Source organism: Drosophila montana, unplaced genomic scaffold (assembly GCF_035044405.1).
Source record: "Drosophila montana isolate Dmon_TW-CO22-7 unplaced genomic scaffold, ASM3504440v1 contig_3733_1, whole genome shotgun sequence".
In the NCBI taxonomy this organism is placed as follows: domain Eukaryota; kingdom Metazoa; phylum Arthropoda; class Insecta; order Diptera; family Drosophilidae; genus Drosophila; species Drosophila montana.
The window spans coordinates 8559082-8578617 of NW_026998620.1; the positions used below are offsets into that span (position 1 = coordinate 8559082).

The window sequence follows — 19536 nt, forward strand, 5'->3', positions numbered from 1 at the left end:
CGTCTTAATCTTAAACGACGTCTCCATCCATCTCAGAAGGCAGTCGCAGCAGCAGTCGCGGCTGCAGCAGCAGCAGCATCGGCATCAACATCGCCATCAGCTGGGCAGTGGCTGCTCTTAGCCAGTTTTGTGTTGATGCTTTTGTTTGCCTGCATTTGAAAACAAGCAAGGAAGTTTACTGCCAGACTGACGAAGTGAAGAATTGACGGGTGACTGTGCAGCTACGGAGCCACTTGGCCTTTAGAAGGCAACTCCAACGCAAGTTGCTGTTGCTGTTGCTCTGACTGCTGCTGCTGCTGCTGCTGCGACACATACAACAACTAAGTAAACAACGCGCACTTATAACAAATTAGCTTGGCACAGAAAGTCCAAGAACTAGGCAGCCGCATGGCTGGATCAGAGTGCCGCTGCCGCTGCTGCTGTTGCTGGCGCTGCTGTTGGGTTAAGCTACAAGCTGCAGGCGAGCTATTTGGGAAATCGTCATGGCCGTCCGACATTTGAAAGCGTTTGAAAGTGTCACGTTTGGTGAAATGTCTAGAACTAAATATGGAGAAAATTGGGTACAGCTGCAATGCAATCATTTGACTTGACACTTTCTAAGCCACACGAGCAGACGATGCCGCCGCCGCCGCCGCACAAATGAAGAATGCAAACAGACGGGGCCGCAGCTACAGCTGCTTGCCACAAAAAGGTTTGCGGCGGATGTTTGCCGAGAGTCAAAATAAAAAACATTCTCCGACACCGACTAACTGTAAACGAGCTAACAATGCAAGAGCATCAGCGGCTCGGCGCGACAGCAGCCAGTCGAGTGAAATAATTAAAATTCCATGCTCATAACTTCCGCAATTAAGGCTGATAGACTGGAGAAGTCCTACGTCCCAACGGGCCGCAACAGGACAGGAGTCGGCAACAGCAGCTAATTTCCACGCACAGTTGACGCGAGCAACTTGTGAGTGAGCCCTGGCCAGGCGCAAGAACAGAACTTGCCACTCGCAATGTTGCAACGTCGCAAAGTCAACGGTGGCGGCGACGACGGCGACGCCGCTGTCTGACAGCCAGGCAGACGCTTGGCTGGGTAGCTGCCTGGCTGGTTGGCGTGTATCTTTGAGATACATGGCCGCAACGACGACGACGACGACGTCGACCAACGCATGCCACACGGAACACGCCTGCACTAATGAAGTAATTCATTGAACCGTGCTACGCTAGCGCGGCTGCCATTAGTTTAGCGTTGGTTACGCTGCCTCGCGTACCGCACCCACGCCCTGCCCCTGGAAAACGTACAACTGGCAGCCCTTTGTGCCTGCCATATTGCTGTTTATGCCTGGCATTTAATATTTAACCCACAGCTGGTAAGTTCAGCCGCTGGCTTTGTTTACTGCTGGCCTGCTCCTCGTCAAGCCGCATCTATTTGCTGTTTGCTATTTTGGCAAACAACTGGCGACTGGCCGAGCGCTTCCTGGATCGCACATTAGATCACTCGCCCTGTCAGACGTCCGGCATGCGGTCGGGCTCATCAGCTAATGCCGCTGCCGTTGGCTTGACCTCGCCTTAAATACATCGAACCGAACCGGACCCAGGCACGACCACTGCCACACAGACATTGCCACTCCTCTGTGGCGCACTATCAGCGCGCTGACCAAGCCCAAAATGATGGCCGTTGAGAAAAATGTCTTTGATAATTAAACGGGCCAATGTACCACTCACTCTGCAGACCCCTCGCCCCTCACCACTCACGCCCCTCACTCAATCCGCAGCAAGAGAGCGCATTCTAACGATTGCACTTTCACGAAAAGCGCAAGAACTTTATCTGGCATGCCGTATGCCGCATGCCGCAAGCCGCTTGCCACGCGGCAGGCATAAAAAGTAGCAACTTAAAGCGGCGAGTGGCTGCCACTGGAAAGTGGCCATTGGCCAAGGCGCATCATCGTAATAGAAATATGCGTGCTTAGGAGTGTGTGTGTGTGTGAGTTGCTGTGTGTAAGTGTGTGTGCGAGCTGCTGTGTTGTGCATATCAAAATCCATTAGTGGCTTTTGTAGAAATAATCAACAACGACACCAAAAAAAAAACTGCAAACGGCAGACGATGCGGAATTTCCGCTGAGTAGAGTATCTTTCTTTTAGGAGTCGCGACGGTTTGGTTTAGTGGTCATATCTATGCCCCGGCTAAGTGAACATTTGTAATGGTCACTCAGGCGGCCAGTGCGTCGTCTATCAGCAAACGCGTTTGTTACAATGTCCACACAGACACACGCACGCACACACACACACCATACATATGCATGTGTGGCTTGTTATTTAGCCATTTCTATAAGGCACCGCACATCAACAACAACATGGCTTTCGCATCTAATCATTTGTTTTCGTTGTTTATTTCAAACAGAGCGTATCGAGCGCATTTTGTAAAAATAATTACAATTGCGGTTATTTGACGGACGCGCTGTGTTGTGTGTTGTGTTAGTCTGTGTGTGTGCGCAGTATTCAATCGCTTCGCTTAGCTGTGCGCTGGTCAGTGCTCCTCTCAGCTATAGTTAAAGTTGTTTAAAAAAAAAATTGCATTTAATTATAAATTCTATAATGAGGCAGCGCAAATAATTTATGTACAATCTTTTTTTTCGAACCATTTGGCTTCTTGGCCAGCGCCGGCGGCGGCAGTCGCAGTCAGCGATTAAATTAATCAGCGTCATGTGGTGATTGACTTGTCGGCATGCAAATATATTTACATAGTCGCCCTGTGCACTTGTGCTGTAAATCATATTTCTTTTAAATAAAACTCTATATAATTTATGGCCAGGCGTTGTAAGCAGTGGCAACAACTACGGACCCAGTCTGACGTCACTGGCGGACCTTAATCTAGCCATCCATATGTGCTTTAACATTGCGCGTACGTTTAAAGCCTCAATAAACTGTTGATTACATTCATGAAATATATGGAAAACACGAAAGAAAAACATTTGTTAAAGCACCATCATAGACATTGTATTCTATATTGGTATCTTCGGGTTGCGTTGCTATAACCACAAAATCATACGGCTTTTTTCGGCCGTTTTTGTTGCCTCATAGATTAATGTCCAATTCGACCTTAACCAATTTATTATGGTATTTATAAGTGGCGACGTTTGTAGCCTTTCGGACTTCATATAATTTTTTACGACGCTCCTAACTAAATGTCCGCCCTGCGAGACTATATGCACACGTATGAGATGATGAATATATCTAAATTTTGATTGCTAAAAATCAACAACGCGGCAGTAGAAGGCGTAGTATTAGACGCTCTAGCCCATATACTATAAAATTTCTATAACAAGAAAAACAACCTGGCAAATTTTGGCAATTGTTCAAGGCTGACGCACATGTGGAGACTACAGAGACTACAGATTTGGATGGCTGGCGCACAAATAACATACAAATTGTATACAAAAAACGAAAGCTAATTTCTAGCGACATCGTCTAATTTTTCTGGTGTTGACTGTCTAACAAACCGTATTACTTAAATATGAAATCGGGTTTGCTTTTCCATTTTTGGCGACCCACTTGAATGTCCACACTCATAAGCTAATCAGAAGAAAGTTCTACCTGGAGCATGGCTCAGCTACTTGCGGCAGCTTCCAAATCAGTTTGGAATATATTTATGCACACGTAAATTTATTTGTTTTTATTTGTTTATTTGCTTATCAGTGCTACGGTGTCTCTAATTAATTTTTTTTTTTCGACTCTCACACAAGTCGTTGTCGATGATAGCCAAGAGATCCGGTCGAGGCGACCGCGCTGCCCACGTAGCCATAGCAAACTAATTAAGTCGCATATACATAACGCCAACTTTTATCAAAGCGATATAATAAAATATAAAAAACAGAAACACAGAGGAAAAATATATAGAAAAAAAAAAATAACACCGAAATGAAACCCTCGCTATCTATGAGAAAACCAACACACATACTCGTATGTGTTTTGTAGATAATCGACACAAGAGTCGAAAAAAAGAACTGGAAACTGTTTATCAGCCCCTAATGAATGAAGCTTGGTCAGTGATAAGAGAGCCAAAAGAGTCTTTAAGCCACGCACGTGTGCTGCCAAAAACCACAAGAAGAAACAGAAAGGTTTATATATAGTATGTAAGTTATTTGAATACCCTACACGATTGACTAAAAGGGTTTCTTCATTTTTACAAATAATAATTAGATTCAGTTATTCATAATGTAAGTTTAATTTTGGTATAAGTTATGAAAAATTAAAGTTAAACATTTATTAAATTTGCACAATGGTCCTGCCTAAATTTGATTTAAATTTAAATAGTTATATCCACATTAGAAAAACAATAAAGTTAAACATAAACCTCATTCCAGAGTAACTATTGACCAAGAATTGCCATTTCCAATTTTGTTTCTCTTTTATAATAATTTTGTATAACAATTGCTGACGCTGCTTGAACGCCCATCAATCAAAGCGCTGTCGAGTGTCTCACAAAAATATTTATAATAACTTGAAACTTTTTTTTGGGCACTCGCGAGTAGCTTTCAGCGTTTTCAATTTCATTTAGAGGCCTTTAATTGCCGAAATCAATTCAAAAGCCAGTTGAACGCGTTAAAAGCAGCCACAGCAGCCACGAAAAACAACAACAACAACAACGAACGGGCAACAAACCAAAAAGTTTAATAATTATTAACAAGACAGCGAGTTCATTAGCGCCGCAGGCGCACTAAATACAAATAAAAAAAAAAATAACAAAAATAAACGAAAAAATTCAGAAATTTTAAATAAAAATACAAATAAATGTTGGGTAATTATGACTTGTCTTCTGTATATGTAGATATTACGAGTACTCGATACATTGTGTGTGCACGGCAACGAAAAGGCGTCTGGAAACTTGTTCTACAACTTGTTTTTACATACCGTCCATAGACTAGAATTGCACACGGGCTGCGACCTGGGAGCTGGCGGCTGGGGGCTGGGGGCAGGCGAAACTCAGGCGATAATATGTAGTCGCACCATATGCGATAATGTTGCGAGCACATGATATAATAAAATTGGAATGTGCAGCAATTGGTCGCACACACACACACACACACAGGCGCACATAGATAGAGATAGTACTTATGTATATAAATAACAAACTATTGGCTTGTATTACACTTTATCAAGCCATGAGCATGGTTCAGCTTAGCTCAGCTTCAGCCTCAGCTCAGCCCAGCTCGGTTCAGCTCGATTCGGTTCTGTTTACGGTGCAGCATACTTGGGCCGCAGTAAATTTCCATAAATTTACATGCAATAAATCAAATTGAAAATGTTTTTCTGCTAGCAGACGAACTGAGTGAGCTCTCTTATCTCCATTGACTGGCTGTCTGTGCGTCTCTGTCTAGGCCTGGGCTGCTGTGCGCCGAAGAAACTAAACAGTGGGCTTATCAATTCAGCGCTGACAAAGTGCAATCAACTCTGCAGCGCTGCGTTTCCTCGTAAGACCCAATCGTGCTGCTAATGATGGCGATGATGATGATGATGATATTTGTTGCTGGCGATGACTAACTTGACAGTTGAACACCCCACGCAGTCCGCAGACGCAAACCACAAGACTGGCCGCATGTTTTATTATTTGGTTAAACAAAACACAGCCGGCAAAAATGGCAAATGCTGACGCCGATGAACTTATTCATTGCTTCCATTCATGCAGCGGCACATATTGCCAAGAACTGAGAACTGAGAAACTGAGCTGCCGACCACAGACAACAGCCCCAAAATGGCAGTCAGTCGGCGAGGGAGTCAGTTGGGAAGTTGACTGTTGGTATATTGACTGCCTGCTAAAATGTACTTAACATGCCTAATGGATTTTTGAGCTGGCCACCACAGGAACTGCTGGCTAAAAGGAAATGCACCAACAATAAAACGTGCAAAACATCAAAGTAAAAGCCAAGTGTGCGGCTCTTTCAGCTGTTTTTGTTTCTCTTCTTCTTTTTTTTTGACTCAACCGATGACTAATTCACACCGCAGCTGATAAAGTCCAAGCACATAAAGCACACAATGCATATGCATATATCGAGTGCGAATCCCTTGACTCGGCGCTTCTAGTGTCAACAGACACTATGCTAATTAAGCTATGCTATACATTTGGGGCAGCTTGGCAATTACGTCATCAAGAACAACATCATCAACATGATCATCCGCATTGGCTAGCCAAGAATTGTAAAATTTCGCCTTCGTTCGCATATTGCACTTGGCAGACAGTCGAATTGCTTTTGTCGGTCAATTCTGGCTGTCATATGGCGCTACTCGCTTTCGGCCAGTGCTGTTGATAGCACTTTTCCACAAAATGCACGTTTAGGAAATTTTTTATATTTTTTACTTTGATTTGTATTTATTTTTTTTAACTATATATATTTTTACTTGAAACCAAAACAAAAACATAATAGCGACGACATGTGTTGTTGTGCATGCGCCAAGGAAAAAATATTTCTGCTTATTTTGTAGAACTTTACTTACGACTCAGACAATTTTGTAGGAATTATACTAAGGAATAATCGATAGCACGTACCTGTAAAGAATAAACAAAAAAAATTAATATTTAATGCACATATTAAAAGAAATCTAAGCAATTTACTATGCATTAAGTTAATAAATAAACTAAAAATAAAAAGTTGTATTAAATATTTTATTAAGAGCGATAGAGCACATTATCATCTAATAAAAATTCCTGGTATAGATTTCATAGGCATATCTGTCAATCTAAGCAAAAATAATATTTTTTCAGATAAGTCAATCAAATTGTAGGCACAATCTGAGCAGAACATAACAAAAATTAAATATTATATATATATCAGCTAATTACAATTTTTGAAGGCAAAATCTTGGCAAGCATTATATATATACTCGTATGCCTTATCGATAGAGATAGATCAGGCAATAAAAATTTATGAAGGCGCCAGCGGCGTGCATTAATCATCCAATCAGGCAGAGATAGGCACGACATAGGGCAGTGGATGGGAACGTGTTTAATCTTATCTATATCTATATGCTTGGGTGAATGTATATATGCATGCATACATATATTTCGTAAGTCGCGAATTATCACGCAAGCTGATTCACACATTCTAATAGCAAAACAAGCGTACGAAAACTTCAATTCAATTAAAAAGAGCTTTTGGAGAAAAATCAATCAATTATTGAGAAGGAAACTAGAAAAACTAAAAACAACAAAAACCAACGCTCTAACGACAAATAAACTTAATTAAAAATCAAAAATGTGGTGCACAAGTCAACAAACCACCCACACAGTGGCAGAGGCAGCGGAAAAAAGCAACTGCACAAATTGAAAATAAAAAACAAACAACAAAAAAAAGAAGAAAAAGCGAATTGCACTTCAGCGTACAATGGCCATAAATTTGAAATCGTATGGTAAATTAATGCTATTATAGCGTCTAAAATACAACACACGGTTAAAACTACTCTGTAGAAGAAAAAATGTTTAGAAAAGACTAACAACAACAACAACAACAACAGCAGCAGCACCAGCAACAGCTGAAAAAAGAGCCATATTTGAAGACCTTGTACGTGTGCTGCCTACACAACCAGTTCGCAGTTTTAGCTTATTTCAATTTTGTGCCTAGCCTGGCCTGCTCTGGCCTGGTCTGGTCTGGCCGGCTCCGGGGACTGGCTCTGACGACGTTTTGGTTTCTTGGTTTATATATGTATGTCTCTCTATATATATTTATATATGTATATTTATACATATGGCGGCACTTGATTTGCATAACAAATGCAGCAGCAGCAACGGCAGCAACAGCAGCTAAAACAGCCCAGTTCGCTAAAGCATATCAAAAGCACCAAAAAGATTGCTTGCCAAAAAAAATGAAAATAATAACAACAAAAAAGAGTGTGGCAAAATTCACTTTAGATTCATCAAATGCGCACCCAAAGTCAAAGCTCGTCGCGCTCAATTACGACAAAATTTCACTCCATTAAGACACACACCTCGCGCGCCCATAAAAAGTGAATGTCTATCATTAAGAAATATTTGTCCCCTCCCCAGCCCCCTACGACCGACCAGCCATCGGTCCATTATCAATGAAATGCTCTCAGCGCGCACTGCGCACAGCAATTTTCCATTTCCGCTTTTATGCAAAATTAATTGCACTTAATTATGACCGAAAATTGCCGGCAATTGAACGCCTTGCGATTAGCTCACCTGGCGCAAAAAATTGCCATCACAAATTTGAATAAAAATAAATATAAAAACAAATTAGTCTAATAAAAAGCAGCGACAAATTTGTGGTTTTTTATTTGCATGCCCAAAATGACAGTTGAATATGTTGTTTATAAATAATAAGCTTAATTTCATAATGGAGCTCGTTAAAAATGCTAATTTCCAAGCAGATATTCAAAATTGGCGCCATTCTGACGCCCGCGCCCTTTACATAGGGCACGCATGGCGCGCCCTACCCCCCCGTTGTAAACATGCCGCACGATCTGAACTGTGGCAACTACCTACACTACAGACGTGTCAGTTATTGACAAATTGGCAAATAGCTGCGCGGCAAATAGGGAATGCCTAAAATATTGTACACTACGTGTCCGACAGAACGGCCCTTATATAGTGTCTGTGTGTGCTTGTATGTGTGTGTTTGGGTAGATGGACATTAGTCAGCATTTGACGTTGATTGCGTAGCACGGTGTTGTGATTGTTTGCATTTTCACATTTACTTATATTTATCTATACCTACAACACACATAAACAAATTACGCTGTAAACAAAAGCAAACGTAGCGCACTGGCGGGCAGGCGAACAGGTGAGTGGGGGGGACGGAGTGTAGACATCGAGGTATGGCAAATATGCATAACCAGGCAAAAGGTTAATTATGCAGGGTATTTTTACAATACAATTTTCTACATGGAATTAGTCAGCTTCGTTCATCAGTCACTCAGTTCGTCAATCATTTTGTGTAGTGGTTGCGCTTTACTTGTACATGAAAATCGTGTTTGTAGTTTTTATTATTTTTATTTTTGTTTTTTTGTTTAGCATTTTCACTGCAGTTTAACAGCCAAACAAATTTTTTGACAAGCAACTGACAGAAATTGACAAGCGCACGAGCAATGGGCCGTCAAATGTATGGGGAGCAGCAAATGGGGCGGCGGAGGGGCAAGACTAGCAGCAGAGCAGAGCAGAGCAGACCAGTCTTAGAGCATAAGCAGAACTGTACAGTAATGTGAAAGATGATTCCAGCTGTGAAAAGGTCAACATAGAGACCCAGGCATTTAGCCAGACATGCTGTGTGGCTGCCCGTCCGTCCGTCCGTCTGTCTGTATGTCTGTCTGGCTGTCTATCTGTCGTGTGTCGTGCAGAGCTATAGCTGTCATGTAACTTGCCTCACTTTCCAATGGCTAAAAGAAAAGAAAAGTGCAGCCTGAGAACCGATCAGGGCATTTCTCCCAGCCATCAAACGAGGGTCGTGCTGAAGACGAGCTAATATTGACAAATTAAATGCAGTCTAATGTGTGTTTAATGTGTGCGTCCAGTTGATTGTTGATCGGTTTCATTTTTTTAAGCGGAAGCCTCCCGTCGAGAAGCCCCCAGGTCCGTATATACATATACATATATAATACATGTGTACACAGCGATGTCAGCTTCAAAAGCTTGCATCATTTTCACATGTTAATTACTTTTTTTTGCATTAGTTGTTTATTGTTTACCTCCCCAGTTGAAACCTATTGATCTATGGCTGAGACCTGGGGCCAGCTCGGAGATGAAGAGTTTAACAAATATATAAATCTCGTTAACTGCTTGAGAAATGTACAATTGTTGAACGAAAAACACAAAAATAAACAATCCCTGAATATAGTTATATAGAATTATAGCGTTCTGATTCCTGAGCTGATTTTAACTCGCGCGTTATTTTAATTTCGGTTATACAATAAAAGAACAATAGAAAAACTATCATATAACAAGAATTTTTATGCACAAGAAGATCTGTGTAGAACAATAAATCAGTTTTCTTAAAAATCCATTTCGAATAAATTTTAAAAAGGAAAGATATTACTCAAAAATTTAATTGAAAGATCAATCATATCTATGGCTCTTGCTAACATATTATTAAGCAAGTCTTTTCTTTCATAGTTGTTTTTCCGCTTATGAAAGAAGATAAGAATTATGTACAAAAAAATAAAAATAAAATTTATAATGTTTAATATATTTTACAATTTTTAGTCATTTTTATATCCCATTTGAATTTTCAACAAGCCGAACCATGTGTTGACAAAGTTTCAACACTCGACGAGTGATATAAAGAGAAAATCCCGCTGCACAAATGCATCTGCTTGCAATTTGAGGCAACATATGTGAGTTTGCCTAGGCCCTGGAGCATAACAAATATATACAGAAACACAAGAGTACATACAACACATGTGTTTGCGTGTGTGTGTATGTGTGTGTTCATGTGTGTTAAAACTGGCAGCCAAAGGCAAGGCAATTCAAAAGTCATTGAGGCGCAAAAGTCAAGCATAAATATTTCAAATAATGTTTGTTGGCCCCGGCCGGAGCCCCACAACGCCACTGGGCACTGGCAATAGCTGTGGCTATAGCAATACAATTGGGTCTGGGTCTGGGCCTGATGCTCTCTGCGCTCTGTGCTCTGTGCTCAGGGCAGGCAACGTTGTGTGGCATAATTTGGTGAGAGTTCGAGTTCAACAGCTGAAAAACAGCCACAACAACAGAAACAACAACAACAACAAGCGCATTAACTCGAAATAAGAACAACACGAATCCCAGAGCAGTGTTTCGAGGAGAGCAGCGACTGGAGGCATCGTTGTAATAGTCGACGACGACGTCGCTGATGACCTCAGTTAAAAATAAATAATACTTTACATTGTTTGGAATTAGTTGCTGTTTTTGGTTAGAATATTGTTGCATCCATCTACAACTGTGTATATATGTATCTGTATCTATGTATATGTATATGTAGCTGTGCTGCTTGTTTAGGTTGTAAGTTCAGGGTGGCGCTCAGTGTCGCCTCCCGTTGATGACGATAGCAACAACAACGATGACAACGCAGACAACGACAACAACATCGGCATACAAATCATTTTGTCAACTCAACTTGTTCTGGCAGCTGTATAGGGTATTTATGTAAATTCTTGTACGACATTTATCACAGATGAAATTGATGAACCTGCCCGTGATATATGGCCATAAAGATGAGGGAGTTATACACCAGACACAGCGAGGGAATACGAAATAAAGAACACTTGCAGCAGTTTCTTAAACTATACCGTTCGTAGAATTAATTAATGACTAAACGTTTAATAATGTTTTCGGGCTGTTTTTTGAATGACAAATCAAATTTTTCAAATTATGATTTCTATATAAGAAACCAGATGGTTTTCGAAAACTCCATATACCAAGATCAGAAAGAGAAAAGTTTTTAAAACAGTTGTGTTAAGCATTTAAATTAAACTCACTTTTTATACCCTTGTATAGGGTACAATAAATTTGTCATTAAATGTGTAATGCTTAGAAGGAAACATGTCGATTCCCATATATATTCTTGATCAGTATCACTGTGTGAAGAAGCTTTTTGTTTTTTATGATATCTTCACCAAACTCTGCATTTACGAGCTTCATAATTCTCCTAACATATGCGAAACCATAAGACATACGTCTGTGTTGTAGTTTTCATTAATCTCGTCTTCAAGTATGTCCAGTTCTGATAAAATCAAGCCGATTTGAAGTTGTTTCAACATAAATCTCTTCTGAGAAAGCAGGAATACGATTCATAGTAAAGGAATACGATGCGGTATGGTATAAAAACATTTTCTCAAATATTGCTCCCTAAGACTGCATGGCATGTTATGGTAAGAATAAATAAACAAATTAATGTGATTAAATCTAGGCGTTGCATTGCAATTTTATAGTGTTATTTCTGGACAATTTAAAATTCTAGAGGTTTGGTTTGGTTTGTAATATTTCAAGGATTCCGCTTAAAACACTTGGCTATATTTTGGGTGCTCACCTATCAGCTGTGTCTCACTTTACCGAAACGGAGCAAACAGAAATATAAGCACAAACCATATTGTTTCAGTTTTATTTACCCCGAGTTTGCCGTTAAATTAAACGAGCGTACGCACAAGTGTTTCTTTATAGGTTTATATACTTGTATATATGTAGGTACATATAAGTATATGTATAAGCATATGTGGAAAATAAACAAAAAGGTAAAAAAAAAACCAGTTTATATGACGGTGGTGTAAAATGCGCGTACCACTCCAAATACATAAGTATATTGTATTCTATAGCTACGAATCGAATAAAGAAATCGAGCTGAACTCCCTTGTGCTGCATAAAAAAGGGGATGACGCATGCATAATAATACCGGAAATATATCGATGCAAATCAGAGAACCGCAGCTCATTGAAGTATTGTGTTTATTTCATCAACACAACATCGGAGAATTCCAAACACCAACCACAACTCGAATATAAAGTTGAGACAATAAATAAAACGGGGAGAACAACTGAGCGTTATCCCAACATTCCATTTAATATGGTTCGAAAATTTTAATAACATATTAACCAGATCATTAAATTTTCGATCGACTTTATTATTACTGTGGAAAAAAAGTGACTTTTCGGAAGTATAAATCTTTTGCAAATTAGAATTAATTTTCAAAAACGAAGCGTTCTTTTTGAGAACCTACACTGTATTTGGAAGATCAAGAAACACTGCTTATGATTTATGATTTCTGATTTTTGATGCCATAACGCTGACAATCGAAACTGTCCCCAACGATCGTCGGAAACGCAGCGAGATAAAGTCTCCGGCTTGTTGTCTCAAGTGCGAGTGCACGATCCGATTTGGATCGCGGTGATGAAACTAGAAGAGAGAGGCAGATAATGCATGCGACTAACTAACTGTTAGCACATGCGTATGGTATATAATATAGGTTATCACTATATCATTTCGGAGTCGCTCGAACAGCCGAGACGAGCCACCACTCAGCGAGCTGACAAGATAAAGCGGCCTAGCCGACTAAAAAGGAGAGACAACCGCAAGCCCAAGCCCAAACCCAGACGCAGACCCAGGCCATTCACAGGCGCAGGCCAATTGCGATAGTGATAGTGATAGCTACGTATAAGTGTGTGTATGTATATGTGTGTGTATTAGTTTTGTGCTTGTGTGGCATATGCCGGTTTGAGTAGAGTCTGTTTTTTGTTTTTATACCCTCTACGCATTCAAAAGAGCAAGAGAACGGGTATAATGAAGTTGTACACATGAGTGTCACGAGCAAATAGAAGCATCTTTCATTTTGGTATACACAGAAAATTATTAGAAAGACAAATGAATCGCTTTGTACTTTGTTTTCGCAATTTTAATTTCAATTTGTAATAAGTATTTTTTGAATCAAGTATTAAGAATCAATATAAGAATTGTACTTTAAGAACAAAAACGACTTTAAATTAAGTACAAAACTCTTAAAAGCAAGAAATATGAATAAACTAATATACAAATATATATTTTGGATAACTATTACATGCTGATTCAATTTAGACAAGTCGAGTTGATTGAAAATCATTGATAACTCACACTCTTATCCAAAAATTCATAAAGACCGATTTTCAGTCCGGATAGTTTAAAGTATATCGTGGAGAAAATGAACCATTACTAATGCACATGACAGTACATAGTACAACTAAAGGTTAGAAATAACTTTTGGAATGCTATTTTGTATTTCTCCTAATGTTAAAAATAGAATTTTCTATGTTTAAAGCAGTTTTTTTTTTTTTTGGAATAGACACATATTTGAGTGTCATATTTTTATTTTTTATGTTTGATTAAGGAATGTAACAGCAAGCTACCGGCTACAGGGTATCTGCTAGTCAGTCAAACACGTCTGGATCACTCTTGCTGGTTATTTATTTATTTATTTCGTTTAGTTGTTAATTTTTATTTTTGGAGTGAAAGTAACTGCAAACATAGCAACAACAACTAAATGTTTTCTAACACGCTCTGTTCTAGGAAACGTCTCTCGCATTAACTTTAGCATCTGGAGATGTTGCTGTTGTTGTTCTGCTTGCTGTTGTAGCTGCACACAGATAAGCTAATGTTTGCCCGCTGCCGATGATAAGCGCCATGGGGTCGGCTCTGTCGATTTAGACCAACTTTTACACGTACCTTTTAGACGAGCTTGCAGCTGCTTTGATGCAAAAGAGATGGAGACACAGATAGAAAAAGAGGGTTTGTGCTTAAGCGCAAAACACAGACAATTCTCTTTGAACACACAAATATAATTATTTTTATTTCGTATTAGCTTCACTAATTTCTAATATTTCTGCAACTTCAATTTATTAGATTATATTCCAATTCAATTTCAAAAAACTTTTCACATTACGCACATTTACTTTGTTGTTTTGCGCTCGTTTTCGACATTTCAATTTCGATTATAATTTCAACATGTTTTTCTTTTCTTTTGGAGCTTATGCCAGAATTTTGTAATCTAAAACAAAAACAAACGCGGCGCGCTCTCCCTCTCTCTCTCCCTCTTTCTCACTCGAGAGCACACACGCACACGCTCACAGCGGAACCGAAACGAACCGAATAGCTCAGAAACAGATTTTTACGCACTATTTAGCTTTATATTTTACTGTAATTTTTTCCTGGTTTTTTATGTGTGTGAGTGTGTGTATAAATGGTTAAGTGCGGGAAGGCGGGGAGCTGTGCGAAATTGAAGCCGAAAAAAACACGCGAGTTCGCCGCGTCTTGACAATCGAAGCGTTTGTTTTGTTTGCAACTGCAATTTCCGCGCTCGTTTCTTTTTGTTTATACTAAAAGCGATTTTGTTGTTGTTGTTGTTGCTGATGGTGTTTTCGTTGTTGTTGCTGCAGCAAAACAAACATTTTCTTTCTTAATAAACTTTTACGCTGCGCTATCGTTTCGTGTGTGTCTTGTTTATCGTATTTTCTTCGGTTTGTTTTGTAATTTCGTTCACGTTCTCGTCCACGGCCTCTTTGCGATTGTATGGGCTGAATGAATGTCTGTCTCACGCTGCGCGCCGCTCATTCATAAATCGTAGACCCGTACGAAACAGCGACAAAAACTTATCTCTCGACCCGTCTGCACGTCTGCTTAGCTTGGCAAGCGGTTGCCGACTAACGGTTGCAACCAATCGGCAACGGCGTCCACGATCGTTTTACGTTGCCATCGAACATGTTCCATTCGTACAAATGCTTAACAGCGGGCTTGTTGTATTGCGTTTAAAGAGTAGAAAAAAATTAAACTTTAATTTTACGGTGGGCGTGATTAATATTTAGGATTGAAGCATTTATTAGAAACTTCCAACACGGATAAAGCTTTAACTAAGGCATGAGGCGTGTCCAACCTAATCTCATATACCTATATAAATATAACTACAGCATGGACTAGCCTTCGAACTCATCTTTTGTAGCTTAATAACTGTGCAATGAAACACATAGAATATTTAAATAAAACAAGACTCAGACAAATTTAAATGTTCCAAACAAATATATTTAACACAGGCTTAACATATGTAAGCCGTTGCCCACACTTTAACAGAGCGAACATACCGCTGCTTAACCGTTTCGATGAGCGAACTTGTTGGCTGTGGAACCAGTGCAAGCGCACTTCGAAACGTTCAAAGAATCGGCTAAAAGAACTTTTCGTCATTGAAAGTAAAACCGAGAGGGAAAAACTCCACCTGCGGCGTTTTGGTGTGTAAATTTACACACTTTCCAATGTTAACAAGCGGCGATAAAGCACCATGGAATAGCTCTCCTCAGTCTGTGTTCTCAGTGCTCACATTGTTTGCGCCCTGGGTTTTATGGGGCTGTGCTCACAGTTTGCCGCAAGGCAACTGTTGCATCTCTTCTTGCAGCCTCCGAACGTTTATCGCCGTCCTAAATCATTAGTTCTTATCAGCGAGTCGCCTATCTGCCAGTTTTATGACTAGGGCTTTTCGTGTCATTGTCTAAGTGTCAATTTCCAGGAAAGCGTCTTAACACTTTCATTGTCTTAATTAGATTAGCGCCTTGTGTGCAGTTGGGCTTAGCGACTTCTTCTCACTCTCGCGAAGCAACATTTGAAACTAAAGTCATTTACGGGCTTGGAGCAGAGTTTAATATCATTTAATATTTTGATCGAATAGCCGAATAGAACTACACAATTTTTATTACCTAACTTTTATTTTTGTGGAAAACAGTCTGAAAATTTTAGCATTAACACAATATGACCTGGATATTTAAAACCCTGAGAAGATGCTGCGAATTCGCCATGGCACCCCTGAATGGAAAGCCTCACGTGAGCTTCTCGCCAAGCACGCTTAACATAGAGCGGGAGCGCACAATGCGGCACATTGCCTCCCCGATACCTTTCCAGAACTTCTTAAATGAGATGCGTTTAACTGCATTAGATGAGCGTGGAAAGGATCATATGACATTGAGGGAATCCTCCCTGTTGCGCAAGTCCGCCATTCGCCTATGGTCGACTTTGAACGAGGGTCAAAAGGATAAGTATCGCGTGTTGGCAAACAATGCCACGAGCACCCGTGTTCCAATACACATAATATCCGAAAGCAAAAGCAGGCCTCAGTTAACCAACAATAAAGTGACACAAAAAAGCCATTCAGAGTCAATGGTGAATTGGGGCCTGTCGCCCAAAAACGCGAGGAAACCAAAGACTAATTGCTCCGAGCAGCAGGTTGGGAAGGACTCACGCAAACGGCAGTCGAAGGAAAGGCAAGTCACCAAAAAGTCTGCAAAACAATCAAAGATCAGAAAGCTCGATAAGCCAAAATACAGGACTTTCAAGAAAACTTTGTCCAGATCCAATTCGTTATCGCTGCCAACCGAAGAGGAAGTCAATATACCAGTTGACCTTGAAACCTCTCCGCAAACGTCTAGGACGCAATTGCGCCTGTCGCGAAAGCGACAACAGAGCGACACAAACCTAGACAATTCGGACAGCAGCAATGACCAGATCATTTCTATGCATGCGGAGCATTCTCAGCCGGAATCGCCCCAACTAGGTCAGTTGGGGCCAGAGCCCGAAATGTCACACCCGTTGATTCGAGGGGCAAAACGTAGACGATGGAGCAACCACGCTGACCATTGATGTAGATAATAAACTAGATTAAATTAAAATATATTTGGGATTTTAAAATGTTCACAGATATATAAACATAATAATCAAAGTAAACAATCCAAACACAGGAAACACACAACTCGATAACTATTCATCAGGATTAGCCGTGTCAACTGTTTCCTTTTCTACTCTCGGCTTGGAATTATTTAGTTTTGTTTTTTATTTGTTTTCGTCTCTCCCTCCGTGCGCCAGTTTCATAACGCTGCGAGGTGTGCCAGGCGGCGGCCACATCCTTATCAAAGGTGCGCATCAACGTCACAGAAATCCCCAGCTCTGACCCGCGTACGTGCCTGCGTTCTGTCTTTGAAATCGAAACCTCTGACGTTCCATTGTGTTGAAATCTAAGCGTTCCCCGCGCTGCATGTTGATCGATCGCGTCTGCGGCCGCGTCGCATCGCGTTTTTTGTTTTTTTTTTGGATTCCAATGAAAAGCAAAGCAAGACCGAGGAACCAAAACAAAAAGATTCTACTCTGATATATTCAAGCATATTTTGAATAGTTTTCAATGCCAATGACAGGAACGCACATTGGCCCTTGAGCCGTAGAAAAATACTCAAGATCTTTAATCGTGTTTTAAACATGCTTTTAAATGTGAAATAAAACATATTTAATAATAAATATATGTATTATATGTTTTTCCGAGAGTAAACGTTAAAAAAATTACATTTTTTTTTTTAAATATTTAATATAGGATTTAGGTAATAATAAACTTTATTTTTTAAATTGTACCTAAAACAATATAAAATTGGCTCTGTAATTAGTTTAAGTTTCGTCAATAATGAATATATTTTAGAAAAAATTATTACACAATGCATTTCTTAATCTGATTTTTTTTTCGCCTTCATTAAGAAATGACAGCATTTATACTCTTGTCTTGGTTCCGAATCTTGACCTTGTTCCATTGGATATCGAAACAAGCATATCGAGCAACAGAACGGGCTCCAGGTTCTGTTGCTTGTAAAAAAAAAACTCAATTATTTTTAAGCAAATATAAAATAGTATATCAATTTTATTAATGTGCAAAACAAAGGCTCGCGTTACCCTTATCTGGTAAACTAGGTATTTCGGACTAGTAAATTGTGATCTTGGTGTTTTTAAGTTTAAAAGTATATATGATATTTTTTTAATTTCATCGTTATTATTATTTTTTTTTGTATTTATGCATCTGTGTGTCTCACAGTTGTAAACGCACATTTCTTTCTCTTTTGCATAAATAATGCAAATAAAAGCCGATAAACGATAGTTATATATTAGCGCACAGCGGGTAGCTGACCAATAAAGTCGTACGGACATTTGGCCGGGGCTTTCCCATCTTAGCCAAAGCTCTGGCGACCAAGTGAAAATTGCCATAAAAAAGGCAATGCTCGCGCACTCACTCAACGATGGCGACATCGTTCTGTTAATAGTCACACTGTCTCCCTCTCTCTCTCTCTCTCTCTCCCTCACTCTCTCTTTCTCTCTTTAGAGATCGCCATGTCAATTGCGATCCTCCACAGTCCTGCTGCTGCTCGATACGAAAACGCATTTGCGCCATTTGGCGGCGCTGGTTGATAAGTCAAGTTTTTATGGCTGCGCGCGCATTTAACTTGATTATAAACGACCGCAGGCGGCCGGGTAATATAAAATCGCTTTTCATTATAGCCGGGGCATGTGAAATTAATATGCCAGCCAGCCAGATAGCAGATAGGCAGCGTGATACCCAGCTCGGCAGTCAAATCTCCAAGTCAAGTTCGTTGCCTAAGTCTTTTGTTTTGTTTCATTTTTTTCAACATTATGTTAACCATTTTTTTTTTGTTTTTTTGCCAATGCCGACTGCCTGCTGTGCGTGTTTGTGGCTAAACAAAATCAAAGTCACTTCAAATGTTCATTAATTCAAATTGATTCTAATCGTGGCGCACTCATTAATCCCAGCGCCACCCCACGCATGTGGCCAGAGCTCCAAAGGATTGCCAAATGCATTTCTATTGCCTGCGAGTTTTATTGATGAGCCGCAGTTAGCTCCCGGACTTGCGACTTGGTAGCAGCAGCAATATCGTGATTAATATGCCCAGCCGCTGAAGTATGCTTCGAGTGGCGACTGGCTGCATAGCTACTGCCATGTTCTATGCCAATCTAATATATATGTATTTATCTTTATATGGCTCCATACAGTTGCGGCGGGCAGGTAGCCAACTGCGCATTGACTGCTTGTTTGAGATCCTTTTTGTGTGCACTTCCGCTTGCGAGCCACTTGTTACTTTTGCAGGCAAACACGACAAAATGTTAAGTGGTGTGTGGCTAGCAGATAAGCCATAAAAAGGGAGATCCTTTACTTCTAAATGCCCGACAGCAAACAAGGCAGCGCATATAATGACACCTCCAGCGGACTGACTTACGACCAGGAAGACACTCGGCTCTGCAAA

General features: G+C 40.1%; 1 protein-coding gene across 4 annotated transcripts in view; it reads right to left on the reverse strand.

Annotated features, from left to right (window-relative positions):
• Positions 1 to 15116, reverse strand: part of cv-c (crossveinless c) — a 94454-nt gene extending 79338 nt beyond the window's left edge. For all 4 annotated transcript variants that reach the window (XM_064693077.1, XM_064693078.1, XM_064693075.1 and 1 more), the window contains exon 1: positions 14153 to 15116. The gene's annotated coding sequence lies outside the window, so the exon portion shown is untranslated. The remainder of the gene's footprint in view (positions 1 to 14152) is intronic.
• Between the last annotated feature and the right edge of the window lie 4420 nt (positions 15117 to 19536).